Here is a 14,445-nt window from a genome sequence, read left to right as displayed (position 1 = left end):
ACAGAGATATCACTGGAAGCAGAGACTTAACGTATAGTAGACCTACATAGAAAGAAAGACCCAGGCATTGTTAAATATGTCAAAGTTAATCTATGGCGATCCAGATATGAACAAGAAGGTCAAGTTTGACAGAGATGAGATGGAGGAGAGGATTGTGGATATCTACATCAATGCAGACACCCTGAGAGACGGTGAGACCAGCACCAAGAGAGAAGTGACAGCAGACACTGCTCCTAATAATGGACCAGGAGACCAGTACTCAGGTAACACACACACACACAGACACACAGCAGGACTCTTAGCCTGATAGCTCAAAGAACAGACCCTTCCTACAGATGTAGAATCTCACTCTATTGATGCTGTGTGGCGCAGTGGTCTAAGGCACTGCATCGCAGTGCTAGCTGTGCCACTAGAGATCCTGGTTCGAATCCAGGCTCTGTCGCAGCCGGCCGCGACCGGGAGACTCATGGGCGGCGCACAATTGGCCTAGCGTTGTCCAGGGTAGGGGAGGGAATGGCCGGCAGGGATGTAGCTCAGTTGATAGAGCATGGCGTTTGCAACGCCAGGGTTGTGGGTTCGATTCCCACGGGGGACCAGTATGAAAAAAAATATATATATATTTACAAAAAAATATATATGTATTCACTAACTGTAAGTCGCTCTGGATAAGAGCGTCTGCTAAATGACTAAAATGTAAATGTAAATGTAATAGGTTTGGGTTAGTTATCTGTGTTCTAATACAGTCTAGGTAGATGGGTTTGGGTTAGTTATCTGTGTTCTAATACAGTCTAGGTAGATGGGTTTGGGTTGGTTATCTGTGTTCGAATACAGTCTAGGTAGATAGGTTTGGGTTAGTTATCTGTGTACAAATACAGTCTTGGTAGATGGGTTTGGTTAGTTATCTGGGCACATACAGCAGTGTTTCCTTCAAACCACAAACACTAAAGTACACACAATAGAATATACTACCACATCTTAATTTTCCATTTAAATATTTTGTAAAATATTGTAAATTTGATCAAATGTGGAATGATACCAGTCATCAGTCAATCATCAGGGTGACTTCTGACTACTGTTTATCTCTTTCCCACTAACAGGTATATATTTTATATACATTTTTTGGTGATATTTTCCCCCTCAGAACCCACAGTAAAGTTTGAGGCCCTCTTGAAGGTGTGACACAGTCATCATCAGGCTGAATTTGGTGCAAACCACAACACAAACAACCTGACAAAGATAAATGTCATTCAGTTTCCCAGATGTAAATATGCAGGTGTCATCATTACTGTATAAGATATTCATTGTATTTTCCATCTCTTAGATATATTGTGTTTTGTATTTGTGTCAAAGCAACAGTTAATGTCAAAACACAAGTTTAGTCAGTAGGTTGTTATGACGGTTCACTGCCATCCTATGGCCTCTGTTGTCTCTGCTAGTCAACATGATGGCTGCTGAAAGCTTCTTGGTAACTGAGTCACTCCCCATCTCTCTTCCAACCCCACTCATGAAGTTGGCCACGTTCCAGGATGACTACATTGATGTCGCCTGCCAGATGTCACAACTCCTCGATAGATGTTTAACATTTCAGCTAACCAAATCATATGGTATAGCAATCTAATGCCCAACAGCACAGTCGATGACTTGGCCAGCAGCCATGGGTCAATGGCTGTCTTCAATGTAGTCGGCCTGGAATGAGACCATCCTCGGTGTGGTTGACAGATTGAGCAGTACTGAGCTCTGACCTCCCAGACACAGGAAACTACTAACCCTGCTCCTGCTCTCCCTCCCTCCCGTCTCCCTCTGACCTCACAGACACAGGAAACTACTAACCCTGCTACTGCCCTCCCTCCCTCCCGTCTCCCTCTGACCTCACAGACACAGGAAACTACTAACCCTGCTACTGCCCTCCCTCCCTCCCATCTCCCTCTGACAGTTTCCTCTTCTCTTATCACTCTGGTTACGATTTAACTCTTTTGGCCTCAAGTTCATTTCAAAGCCATAACTAAGTTTAATTTCTTTTGTACATGTCACGCCCTGACTCTGGGGACTCCTATTTGTTGATTCAGGGTGTGTATATTCTATGTTGTGGTGTTCTATGTTATAGGTTCTATTATGTGTAGATCTATGTTGGCCGGGTTGGTTCCCAATCAGAGGCAGCTGTAGCTCGTTGTCTCTGATTGGGGACCATACTTAGGCAGCCTATTGGCACTAGTGGGTTGTGGGATCTTGTTCCGTGTTAAGGTATGTTGTGTTGCGCTGCCTTGGACTTCACGTATCATTTGTTTATTGTTTTGTCGTTGTGTTTATTCGTTAATAAACATGTATGCATATCACGCTGCGCCTTGGTCCGTCCCGTTCGTCAACGATCGTGACAGTACAACTATGTTGAATAATGGGTGAATATTGACCGTGTTAGCCACAATCTCACTCAGATGTGATGATTAAAGCTTCAGGTTACCTTTGTCAAGATTTTGAATCTTTCTTTAAATCTGAATATCTTTGTAGTTCATTCTAATTATAACCTGAGAACAAACTCATTTTCTTGTGAGATAAAATTAATCTCTGTATAATTGATGTACAGGTAGTGGATATATAGGACATGGGATGTAATAATGTTCAATGTTTTTATTTATTCAACAAAAGATGGAGAGCACATGCTTAAAAATATAATGAAATTACAAATTACCATTACATTCAATTTCACCTCATTACCGTACAAAATACATATTTTTAAAATAATCGTCATCTTAATCTGAGGAAGTAAAGCGTATTTAACCATTTAACAGGATCGTTACACCTGAGAGCTGAGAAAGATACATTTGTTTCAGATTACTTCTCATTGTACATTGGTGGGGGAATGATCAGTAATATACAGAACATAATTAAAGAACAGTATGTAACCTGTATCGGCTGTTCTGCTGATGGTAAAAAAATATATATACATTTTACCACCAATTTGCAGTTCAGCTCTTACGAACTCTATTGCTCACAATATCACATCCTGTCAAATGGAGAAGCACTCACCTGCACTCTGTACTAGTAACTATTGATGCAAGGAGCTCTTCAATCAAACTCTTCTTACAGTGTATCAGTTCTCTCTGTCATCCCAATCATGCGTTTTTTTTTATAGCTGTGATAATGACGATCCATCCCATACAGTGACGTTGAGGTCTCGACTGAAAGAGAACCTTAAAGTTACTTTCTCTTTCCATTTGGATAAATCTTTAACTTCACGTTCTTCATTACAATGTAACATATTTATGTGATAGAGGTATAGTCATACTAGACACAATGTAGCTCCGATTCTTATTATATTTGGTTACATGTAGCCAGAGGGGGGAATTGTCAGAGGTTACCAGGGTAACTGCATTGGCAGGGAGCGTTAGTAGTCTCTAAGCTTTGTCTGCCAATCATGTTTTTAGCTGGTGAGATTCTGACCTCTTGTGCCCACAGTGCACCATGTCAAGACGATGATTTAGACAGAATCCCAATTACTCTTAAACAGCTTCATATTGTCGTTTCCTTTACTTTGTTATGTCAGAGTGCGACCCGGATGTTTTCCCCATAGAGATGCATTACATTCTATTTAATTCTATGGGTTTCTCATCATATTGCTTTCATATGGCAAGGTCTTTCAGATCTGTGGTGGTTACAAAGGAAAGAAGGCAAGGACAGGAGACAAGGAGAGGAAGGAAGCAGATTGAGACTATTGGGACGTGACCTTATGGGTGTTTGGTATCACAGCTGCTGACTGTGTTGTGTTTATGGGTGTTTGGTATCACAGCTGCTGACTGTGTTGTGTTTATGCTGGAGTGCAGCAGCTGTAGAGGTAGCACTTAATCCAACATCTATATCTGTAAAGTGATGTCTGTTTGCACACATCAATACAGGTCACATTCTAACACACACACACACACACACTGGACACACTCTTTTGTCTCCATAACACAGTAATATGTCAAATGAATAAACCTTCAGTGTTTGTTCAGGAGAAAGTTTCCATTGATAAAGACTGATGGATTGCTGTCGTTCAGAATGTCAACACGTTGGACACACCCAAACACACATGTACACTCAGTGGATGTTAACAGTTGGCCCTGTGGGTGACTGGGTCCAAACAGCGGGAGGCTAGAGAAGGAGGATACATTGGCACACACACAATCACAGATTTCTAAAGATTCTAAAGTGGGGGTCAATGTTCTCTGAAGAACGCTGGAGAACAGAATGTTGGATGTCTGCATTCCAGCAACGTTCAGCAAACATTCTGATGTGTTTGGATAAAATGGTTCCATTGTTGTACATCTGATCTGTGTCACTAACGTTGTCACTGATGTTGTATTATACCAAGTCAATCAGTATTACTAATGTTGTATCATCTAGCAAAGGTGAAACACATTGATGCTGCTTCCTGGGTTGAGAATTGAGGTCCTGTTTGGCGTAGATGATAACAGTGTGGCCCTAGCACTGTAAGGGTGGTGCGTTCGATTCCCGCTGGAGTCACATACCCTATACTCAAAATGTATGCACCCACTCTACTTAAATCGCTTTGGATTAAAGAGGTTGCTAATATTGTTACATGTTAACAGACTTCTGTTAAAATCCCAAACCCTGTCCCAGCAGGAGGCCTTTTGCCTTTTGGTAGGCCGTCATTGTAAATAAGATACATTCAAATTAAAGGTAATCATGAAAAAACAATGTATTTTGGAGATGGTTTTCACCTACGGTACCAATCCTGATTCAACTGTTGTGTGTAGAGTACAGTATGTATCAATACTGTATATCACCTTGTTGGAAGACACTTTTACCTTTCATGTGGTACTATGAGAAAAGGTACCGTATGATGTTGTGTTGTCAAGGCTACAGCCATGATTCTCCACTCTGTTCCTGATGTTGTGTTGTCAAGGCTACAGCCATGATTCTCCAATCTGTTCCTGATGTTTTGTTGTCAAGGCTACGGCCATGATTCTCCAATCTGTTCCTGATGTTGTGTTGTCAAGGCTACGGCCATGATTCTCCACTCTGTTCCTGATGTTGTGTTGTCAAGGCTACGGCCATGATTCTCCACTCTGTTCCTGATGTTGTGTTGTCAAGGCTACAGCCATGATTCTCCACTCTGTTCCTGATGTTGTGTTGTCAAGGCTAGAGCCATGATTCTCCACTCTGTTCCTGATGTTGTGTTGTCAAGGCTACAGCCATGATTCTCCACTCTGTTCCTGTAACTGGTAGTCTATTTGTAATTTTTTTGTACCTTTATTTATACAGATAATTCTTGTTGGGAGATCTTTTACATTTACATTTACGTCATTTAGCAGACGCTCTTATCCAGAGCGACTTACAAATTGGTGCATTCACCTTATAGCCTGTGGGATAACCACTTTACAATATGTTTTTTGGTGTGTGGCGGGGGGGTAAGGGGGGTAGAAGGATTACTTTATCCTATCCCAGGTATTCCTTAAAGAGGTGGGGTTTCAAGTTTTACAAGAGAGACCTGTCGTACCTTGTTCCAGTACTGTGTTGTTCCAAGATCTTTACATGGCAGTTAGTCTGTTTGTTTATATATTGTTCCAGGACTGTGGAAGTATGTTCTGAATGTTTTGACTCATGCAGGGCTGGTTCCATGACAAATACAAAAAGACAAAGTAATTAAAACAAGGTGGAGATACCTCCATACCAAAACATACAGATTGTGTGAAGTGTACAGAAGCTATGACCAACCCTCATTCACACATTCACACGTTCATTATCTCTTCTGTCATCCATCTCTCTCCCTCTCCCTCCCTCTTTACAACTCTCTGTCATTCACTTCTTCCTTTCTCTTGTTCTTCTAAGACTGTGATGATATTATTTTTCCTATCAGGTCTCTCTCCGTTTCTCCACCTTTACTCTCTCTCTCTCCCTCTCTCTCTCTCTCTCTCTGTCTCTCTCTCTCTGTCTGTCTCTGTGTCTTCGCTCTCTCTCTGTCTTTTAAATGTTATTGTCCTTTCTGGACATCTGTAGCATCCTGTTACTGTACTTTCTATACAATTGGAATGATTAATTCTAATTCTCACATTACCTTCGACTTCCTACGGTGAGAGAGGCTGAAGTAGGTGGGCGATGTTAAGGCTAGAGTTAATTATTTCAGATATTTTTGTGTTAAATTGTAGGATTTTATCACTATGATGGAAATAATTAGACTACTGTATGATGAGGGGGCTGTCCTGGTAAAATGTTGGAGGAGCTAGGATAACAAAAGGTGTTTTTGGTTCATAATTACTACTCCCTAATCTCTCTCTTTCTCTCTCTCTCTCTCTCTCTTTCCTCCCTCCTCCCTCCCTCCCTCCCTCCCTCCCAGGTTAATTGGCAACACCCAGTCGTCAGTGTTGTGTTTTGTCATCGACACCACAGGCAGTATGAGTGACTGACATCACTGAGGCTAAGCGAGTCCTTCTCCATCATGGACAGTAAGAGAGGAACCCAGCAGGAACCTTCATCATACATCCTGGTCCCCTTCAACGACCCAGGTGGGTGTTAGCCTGGTCCCAGATCTGTTAGTGCTGTCCCACTCCAACATTATTGTCACATCACATGCCAAGTGCCTGCCCTGAAACTGGGAGCAGAATGACTGTTTTAACACAAACTGATTTTATTTTTACTTGTGTGGAATAACAATACATTTTCACGTTCGATCAAGTCTTACACAATTAGCTATTTGTGGTGTGTGTGTGTGTGTGTGTGTGTGTGTGTGTGTTTGTGTGTGTGTGTGGGTGTGTGTGTGCGCGCAGCGTGTGCGTGCGTGCGCGTGTGTGTGTGTGTGTGCGCGTGTATGTACAGGTGATGTCATGAAAAGTTACTTTCACAGTGCCAATATGAAGGGTGTATTTGAACGGCTGCATTTTAAATGTGGTTGCCTGTTTTTGCAACTCTGCCAGAGCTGGTTAGTTAGCCAGTGGACTGAAATGTTATTTCCCATAGAGTTCCAGTACTTGATCCCAGTGTGGTCTGACTCTCTGGTGTGTGTGTTGTAATTCCCAGATGGCCCTCATGGCGGCGCCACCCCTCCTCTGAGATCTTTGTGTTCACCGATGCTCCTGCTAAAGACACTGCAATAAAGAGCACATGCACCATGCGCACATACAAACCAGTGGAGGCTGGTGGGAGGAGCAATAGGAGGACAGGCTTGTTGTAATGGATGGAATGGAATTAATGGAACGGTATCAAAACACATCAAATATATTGAAACCACGTTTCACTCCGTTCCATGAATTCCATTCCAGCCATTACAATGAACCAATCCTCCTATAGCTCATCCCACCAGCCTCCACTGACTGTAACCACCCTCATAGAGATCACCAAGTCTGTGGTTACCAGGGCTTTCACTACTGTTTATATTTCTCTCTTTCATTTCTCTCTCTCTTTCTTTCTCTTTCTATCTCTCTCTTTCTCTTTCTCTATTTGTCTCTTTCTATCTCTCTCTCTCTTTCTCTGTTTGACTCTCTCTTTCTCTGTGTCTCTCTCTCTCTATCTCTCTCTATCTCTCTATCTCTCTCTCTCTCGCTCTCTCTCTCTCTCTCTCTCTCTCGCTCTTCTATCTCTCTCTTTCACTCTCATCTCTCTCTCTCTCTCTGACACTCTCCTCTCTCTCTATTCTGTCATCAACTTGTCTCTACCTCTACTCTCCTCTCTCTACCTCTCCTCTCCTCTCTCTACCTCTCCTCTCCTCTCTCTACCTCTCCTCTCTCTACCTTTCCTCTCCTCTCTCTACCTTTACTCTCCTCTCTCTACCTCTCCTCTCCTCTCTCTACCTCTCCTCTCTCTACCTCTCCTCTCCTCTCTCTACCTCTCCTTTCCTCTCTCCCTCTCCTCCCTCCCCTCTCCTCTCCTTTCCTCATGTTGACTGATAACCTACGCTCCAGACGTCGTTGTCGTGAGGCTTTCCCCTGTCAGGGCGGAGCCTCCAACTGGATGGCCAAATCAGACGCTCAGCTCTCGAGGTCCAGGCCTCTGGAGGTCAACCAATCAATCAATGTTATTCATAAAGCAGTTGTCCCCAAAGTGCTTAACAGCTTCTTGTAGAATTCTTAGAACATGCTGTACTCCCTTCCTCCAGGTCAGGCCATTGAGGTCACCAAGGAGGATCTGCCCTGGGCCACCAGCATCATGGAGGACTTCTCCGCTGCAGCACAGGAATGGTACTGTCTTAACTTACATAGGCTATAGACAATGTCCTCCAGCTCAGTTTTCAGCCAGTCAATCTTATTCACTGGAAAAGCAATAGAACTGTACACCCCCTAACAGGGCAACGGGACCCTAGACACTTCTATGGCGGGTGGGCCTCAGGGCCGAGAACGTGACCCGGTGGCGCCTACAGTGCCACCTGCTGTTCAAAGAAGGCAGAGCTGGTGGTAGTGGACAGGGCAGGCAACGTGGGTGTGTTCTGGGCTCAGTGAAGGACTCCTATGGGGGTGGTTGTGAGCTCTACAGCACAGGGCCCGGTTTCCCAAAAGCATGTTAAGGCTAAGTCCATCGTTACAACCATAGGATCCTATTATTCTAAGTTTAATTTAGCCTTAATAAGCTTTCGGAAACCGGGCCCAGGTCTCTGTCATCAACACTACAGCTGTACCCTGTAGTTAGTACTACATCCACCCAGGACTCTGTCACCAACACTACATCTGTACCTGTAGTTAGTACTACATCCACCCAGGTCTCTGTCACCAACACTACATCTGTACCTGTAGTTAGTACTACATCCACCCAGGTCTCTGTCACCAACACTACAGCTGTACCTTGTAGTTAGTACTACATCCACCCAGGTCTCTGTCACCAACACTACATCTGTACCTGTAGTTAGTACTACATCCACCCAGGTCTCTGTCATCAACACTACAGCTGTACCCTGTAGTTAGTACTACATCCACCCAGGACTCTGTCACCAACACTACATCTGTACCTGTAGTTAGTACTACATCCACCCAGGTCTCCGTCACCAACACTACATCTGTACCTGTAGTTAGTACTACATCCACCCAGGTCTCCGTCACCAACACTACATCTGTACCTGTAGTTAGTACTACATCCACCCAGGTCTCCGTCACCAACACTACATCTGTACCTGTAGTTAGTACTACATCCACCCAGGTCTCCGTCACCAACACTACATCTGTACCTGTAGTTAGTACCACATCCACCCAGGTCTCCGTCACCAACACTACATCTGTACCTGTAGTTAGTACTACATCCACCCAGGTCTCCGTCACCAACACTACAGCTGTACCTGTAGTTAGTACTACATCCACCCAGGTCTCCGTCACCAACACTACATCTGTACCTGTAGTTAGTACTACATCCACCCAGGTCTCCGTCACCAACACTACATCTGTACCTGTAGTTAGTACTACAGTCCACCCAGGTCTCTGTCACCAACACTACAGCTGTACCTGTAGCTAGTATTACGTCCACCTTTGGCTCTGTCCCTGAATCTAAGGTTTCTGTGTGATGCTTTCTCTCTATGGAATAGAGTAGAGCTATAGAGATGTATAATAGTTCATGTAGGTAGATGTCATGTGGAACAGTGGAATCATCCCCAGCCAGCTCTCTATGTCTCGCTCAGTCTCAGTCTCTCTCTCTCAGTCTCTCTCTCTCAGTCTCTCTCTCTCAGTCTCTCTCTCTCAGTCTCTCTCTCTCTCTCTCTCTCTCTCTCTCTCTCTCTCTCTCTCTCTCTCTCTCTCTCTCTCCCTCTCTCTCTCTCTCTCTCTCTCTCTCTCTCTCTCTCTCTCTCTCTCTCTCTCTCTCGTAGTTACTATGTTGATGGTTGGATACAGTGCTGAATGGTGAAGTGATGTTTCCACCTAGTGCAGGGTTCTTCAATTCCGGTCCTGGAGGGCCGAAACACTTCTGTTTTTTATTTCTACCTGGTAGTAAATTGTACTCACCTGGTGTCCCAGGTCTGAATTAGCCCCTGATTAGAAGGAGAGGATGAAAAACAGAGGTGTTTCGACCCTCCAGGACCGGAATTGAAGAACCCTGACCTAGTGGTTAAAGAGTCTCAGTGGTCTAAGGCACTCTATCGCAGTGCTAGCTGTGCCACTAGAGATCCTGGTTCGAATCCAGGCTCTGTCGTAGCCGGCCGCGACCAGGAGACCCATGGGGCGCGTACAATTGGCCCAGCTTCGTCCAGGGTAGGGGAGGGAATGGCCGGCAGGGATGTAGCTCAGTTGGTAGAGCATGGCGTTTGCAACGCCAGGGTTGTGCGTTCGATTCCCACAGGGGGCCATTATAAAAAAATCAATAAAGAATAATGTATGTGTAAGCACTCACTAACTGTAAGTCGCTCTGGATAAGAGCGTCTGCTAAATGAACTAAAATGTAAATGTAAGAGAGAGATTAACTCACCATAGAGGTGAAATAGTGGTATTACAGACTTGCCTATGGACTCTTTCTCAATTCATCCTTCCTCAATTCCTCCTCTCTCCTTTGCTTCCTTCTCAAAACGCATTGGATAATATGGTCCAAGAGGAGGGACCTTGGACATTCTCCTCTAATAGGGTTGAGAAGGAGGAGAGGAATCGATGAAAGACTAATTTAGATAGAGCCTTAGTGTCAGACAGAGCCATAGAGCAGTGTTTCCCAAACTCGGTCCTGGGACCCACCCTGTGTCCACGTTTAGTTTCTTGCCCTAGCACTACACAGCTGATTCAAATAATCAAACTGGATGATGAGTTGGTTATTTGAATCAGCTGTGTAGTGCTAGCGCAAAAAACAAAATGTGCATCCAATAGTGTATGGACCTCACTTTGTGCATGGGGAAGTTGTCATACTGATACGGAAGGGCCATCCCCAAACTGTTGCCACAAATTTGGACGTACAGAATCGTTTACAATGTCATTGTATGTTGTAGCATTAAGATTTCCCTTCACCAAAAAAAAACTGCCCCAGACCCTTATTCCTACTCCACCAAACTTTACAGTTGGCACTATGCATTGGGGCAGGTAGCACTTCTCCTGGCATCCACGCCAAACCCAGATTCATCCGGCCGGACTGCCAGATGGTGAAGCATGATTCATCACTCCAGAGAATGTGTTTCCAATGCTCCGTAGTCAGTGGCGGCGAGCTTTTACACCACTCAGCCTATGCTTAACATTGACCATAGAGATCTTAGGCTTGTGTAGCGGCTGCTCGAGCCATGGAAACCCATTTCATTAAGCTCCAGACAAACAGTTATTGTGCTGATGTTGCTTCTAGAGGCAGTTTGGAACTTCGGTAGTGAGTGTTGCAACTGAGGACAGACGGATTTTACGCGCTATTGCGATTCGGCACTCGGCGGTCCTGTGAGCTTGCATGGCCTACCACTTCACGGCCGAGCCGTTGTTGCTCCTAGACGTTTCCACTTCACCAATAACAGCACTTACAGTTGACCGGGGCAGCTCTAGCAGGGCAGACATTTCACAAACTGACTTGTTGGAAAGGTGGCATCTTATGACGGTGCCACGTTAAAGGTCAAGCTGAGCTCTTGGTAAAGGCGCCATTCGACTGCCAATGTTTGTCTATGGAGATTGCATGGCGGTGTGTTCGATTTTATACACCTGCCAGCAACGGGTGTGGCTGAAATATCAACATCCACTAATTTGAAGGGGTGTCCACATACTTTTGTATTAATAGTGTATCGTTTTAAAACAGATGTACTGATGGGAAAACAAACATGTTTCCATTCGAGAGCTAAAGTGGAGAGTCAGCGTGGTGGCCAGTGATGTGTTGATTTGACAGTTTCTCATCTGTTAAAAACGGTGCTCACTTACGGTAAGGGACAGGAACATACACAGGGCAGAGTAACGATATCACAAGACCTGGGGAGACCCAACACAGACCTGTTAGACAGAAAACACAGTACGTTGTTGGAGATATCTGAGGCCATCGATGCTGAGCCAGATATGACCAAAAGGTTTGACAGAGGTGAGATGGAGGGGAGAGGATTGTGGATATCTATGTCAGTGCAGACACCCTGAGAGACGGTAAGAGCCGCACCAAGAGAGAAGAGACAGCAGATTCACTGCTCCTAATAATGGACCAGGAGACCAGTCCTCAGGGAAACAGCCACACAGTCTCTCTCACATACACACACACAAGAAATGTCCATGCACACACACATGCACACACAAGACAAAACACGTGCTTTCGCGCACACATGCACACATTGTTGTTGCAGATAACAAGGCCTCAAAGAACTCAACTGCAGAGAGAGACCAGCTACAGACAAGATACATGTGGTTTAACATCACCATGACAACATAATGTAACACAAAAGCAGCCATCAGTGCACACAACTTCCTCCTTCATTCTCACACACGCCCCACTGTAGGTACTAGATTCAGTCTGCAGCGCAGAAGATCAGCGCTATAGTGGAATTCAATTCAAAGGCAATGTTCCCACCTTTGCGGAGACTGCATTCACGGTAAACTCTGCATATGTCAGCTCAATTGAAAATTAACTTTAAGATTTCAATAGCGCTATAGCGCAGATCTTCTCCTCTACGGATTGAATCTAGGTCTCAGTGTCCAGAGTGAGCCACAGCAGAGGAAGAAGAAAATGAACACATGAACACACACACACACACACACACACACACACATACATACACACACACTCAACCCAAATTAATAAACAAACAACACAGCATCAGAAAAGAGGAAGAAATGAAGCACGGAACAGAATGATCAAAGATGAAGAGGACGTTACAACAAACTGTCTGTCTACAAGCCTTCATCACAAATGGCACCCATTTCCCTTTGTAGTGCACTTACAGAGAATAGGATGCCATTTTGGATGCAACCCAAGTCACCTTCTTATTGGTGGATGGAGCCTTGAAGCATCCTGCCACCATCTGTGCCACAGACAGAGAACAGAGAGGGAGCGGGTGGAGACACACTTCGATCAACTATTTATTCATATCCTTACAGATTTGCATTATTCATTCTTTAATAAATAGTTTAATCATATTTCTACATGTTGTTCCTTTCTGAACTGCCAACATTTTGCAATAGCTTCCCACTGGGCAAAAACTGGTTGAATCAAAGTTGTTTCCACGTGATTTCAAACCAAAAAAATTTGAATCAACGTGGGAAATCTGATTGGATTTGCAAAAACGTTATCCGTATGGGCATTTCATATTTTTCACCCACCTTTTAACCTAAATCCAATGACATGGTGACATTTTGTTGTTGATATCACATCGAATTCATGGTTAGTTGACAACTCAACCAAATGTAAATCAAAACTAGACATTGAACGTGTGCGAGCCGAGTGGTTCAGTGGTAGTTTAATCTAAATTAAAATCTTTGTAGTGTTTTTCAGTAGTTAATTAATTGTTTGCCATGTAGTGATGTAGCTAACTACTGGAACTACACACCTTTTCTTTGCAAAAATAAAATACGGGTGAAGTAGATAAAAATGTAATTTATTTTATGACATCTGACCTACCTTATTCTCACTTGGAAACAGTTTGTTGTGTTCAATAGGCTATAGGGCCCTCAGAAAGCATTAATAGCTCTTACTTAGTCCACATTTTGTTGTGCTTCAACCTGAATTCTAAATAGATTCAATAGATTTTTCTCCTCACTCATCTACACACAAAACCCATAATGACAAAGTGAACATGTTTTTTTGTCATTTTTGCAAATTGATTGAAGATGAATACAGAAAAGTCTAATTTACATAAGTATTCACAGCCTGAGTCAATACTTTGTAGAAGCACCTTTTGCTAGCGATTTATTGTAGCGATTGCATCATAATGTTTCTGCCATCGTCTCTTATAACCAAAGAGAGCTTCTGGATATCAGGACAACGATTACTCACCCTCGTTGGACAAACACTTTTCTTTCAACGAGGCGTTTCGAAGGATATTCTACAGACTCCCGACACAGCCCAGATCCCCGTCATTCCCGGTGGAGGAAGAGACGGAGATATCGTGGGCGCAGATCCGGTGCCTTGCAAGGATACGACGGCTAACGCAAACTGCCTCTCCCATCAATCCTATTAGCCAACGCCGCTTTGGAGAATAAAATGACGATTTAAGATTACTTGCTATCCTACCAACGCATTAAAAAACTATAATATCTATGTTTCACGGAGTCGTGTGGCTGAACGACGCACAATGATAACATTCAGCTAGCAGGCTATACGCCACATCGCAGGACAGAACGGCAGACTCGGGTAAGACGCAGGGGTAATGGTCTCTGCATATTGTAAACAACAGCTGGTGCACAAAAATCAAAATACTAAGGAAGTCTCTAAGGTTTTGCTCGCTTGGAGGTAGAGACATTCTATGATAAGCTGTAGACCACACTATTTAATAAGAGAGTTTTCTATCTATATTTTTCATATTTGCCTATTTACCACCACAAACCAATGCTGGCATTAAGATTGCAATGAAATGAGTTGTACAAGGCCATTAATCAACAGGAAAACGCT

This window comes from Coregonus clupeaformis, unplaced genomic scaffold (genome assembly GCF_020615455.1).
Source record: "Coregonus clupeaformis isolate EN_2021a unplaced genomic scaffold, ASM2061545v1 scaf0735, whole genome shotgun sequence".
Taxonomy (NCBI): domain Eukaryota; kingdom Metazoa; phylum Chordata; class Actinopteri; order Salmoniformes; family Salmonidae; genus Coregonus; species Coregonus clupeaformis.
This window is presented reverse-complemented; position numbering follows the sequence as displayed.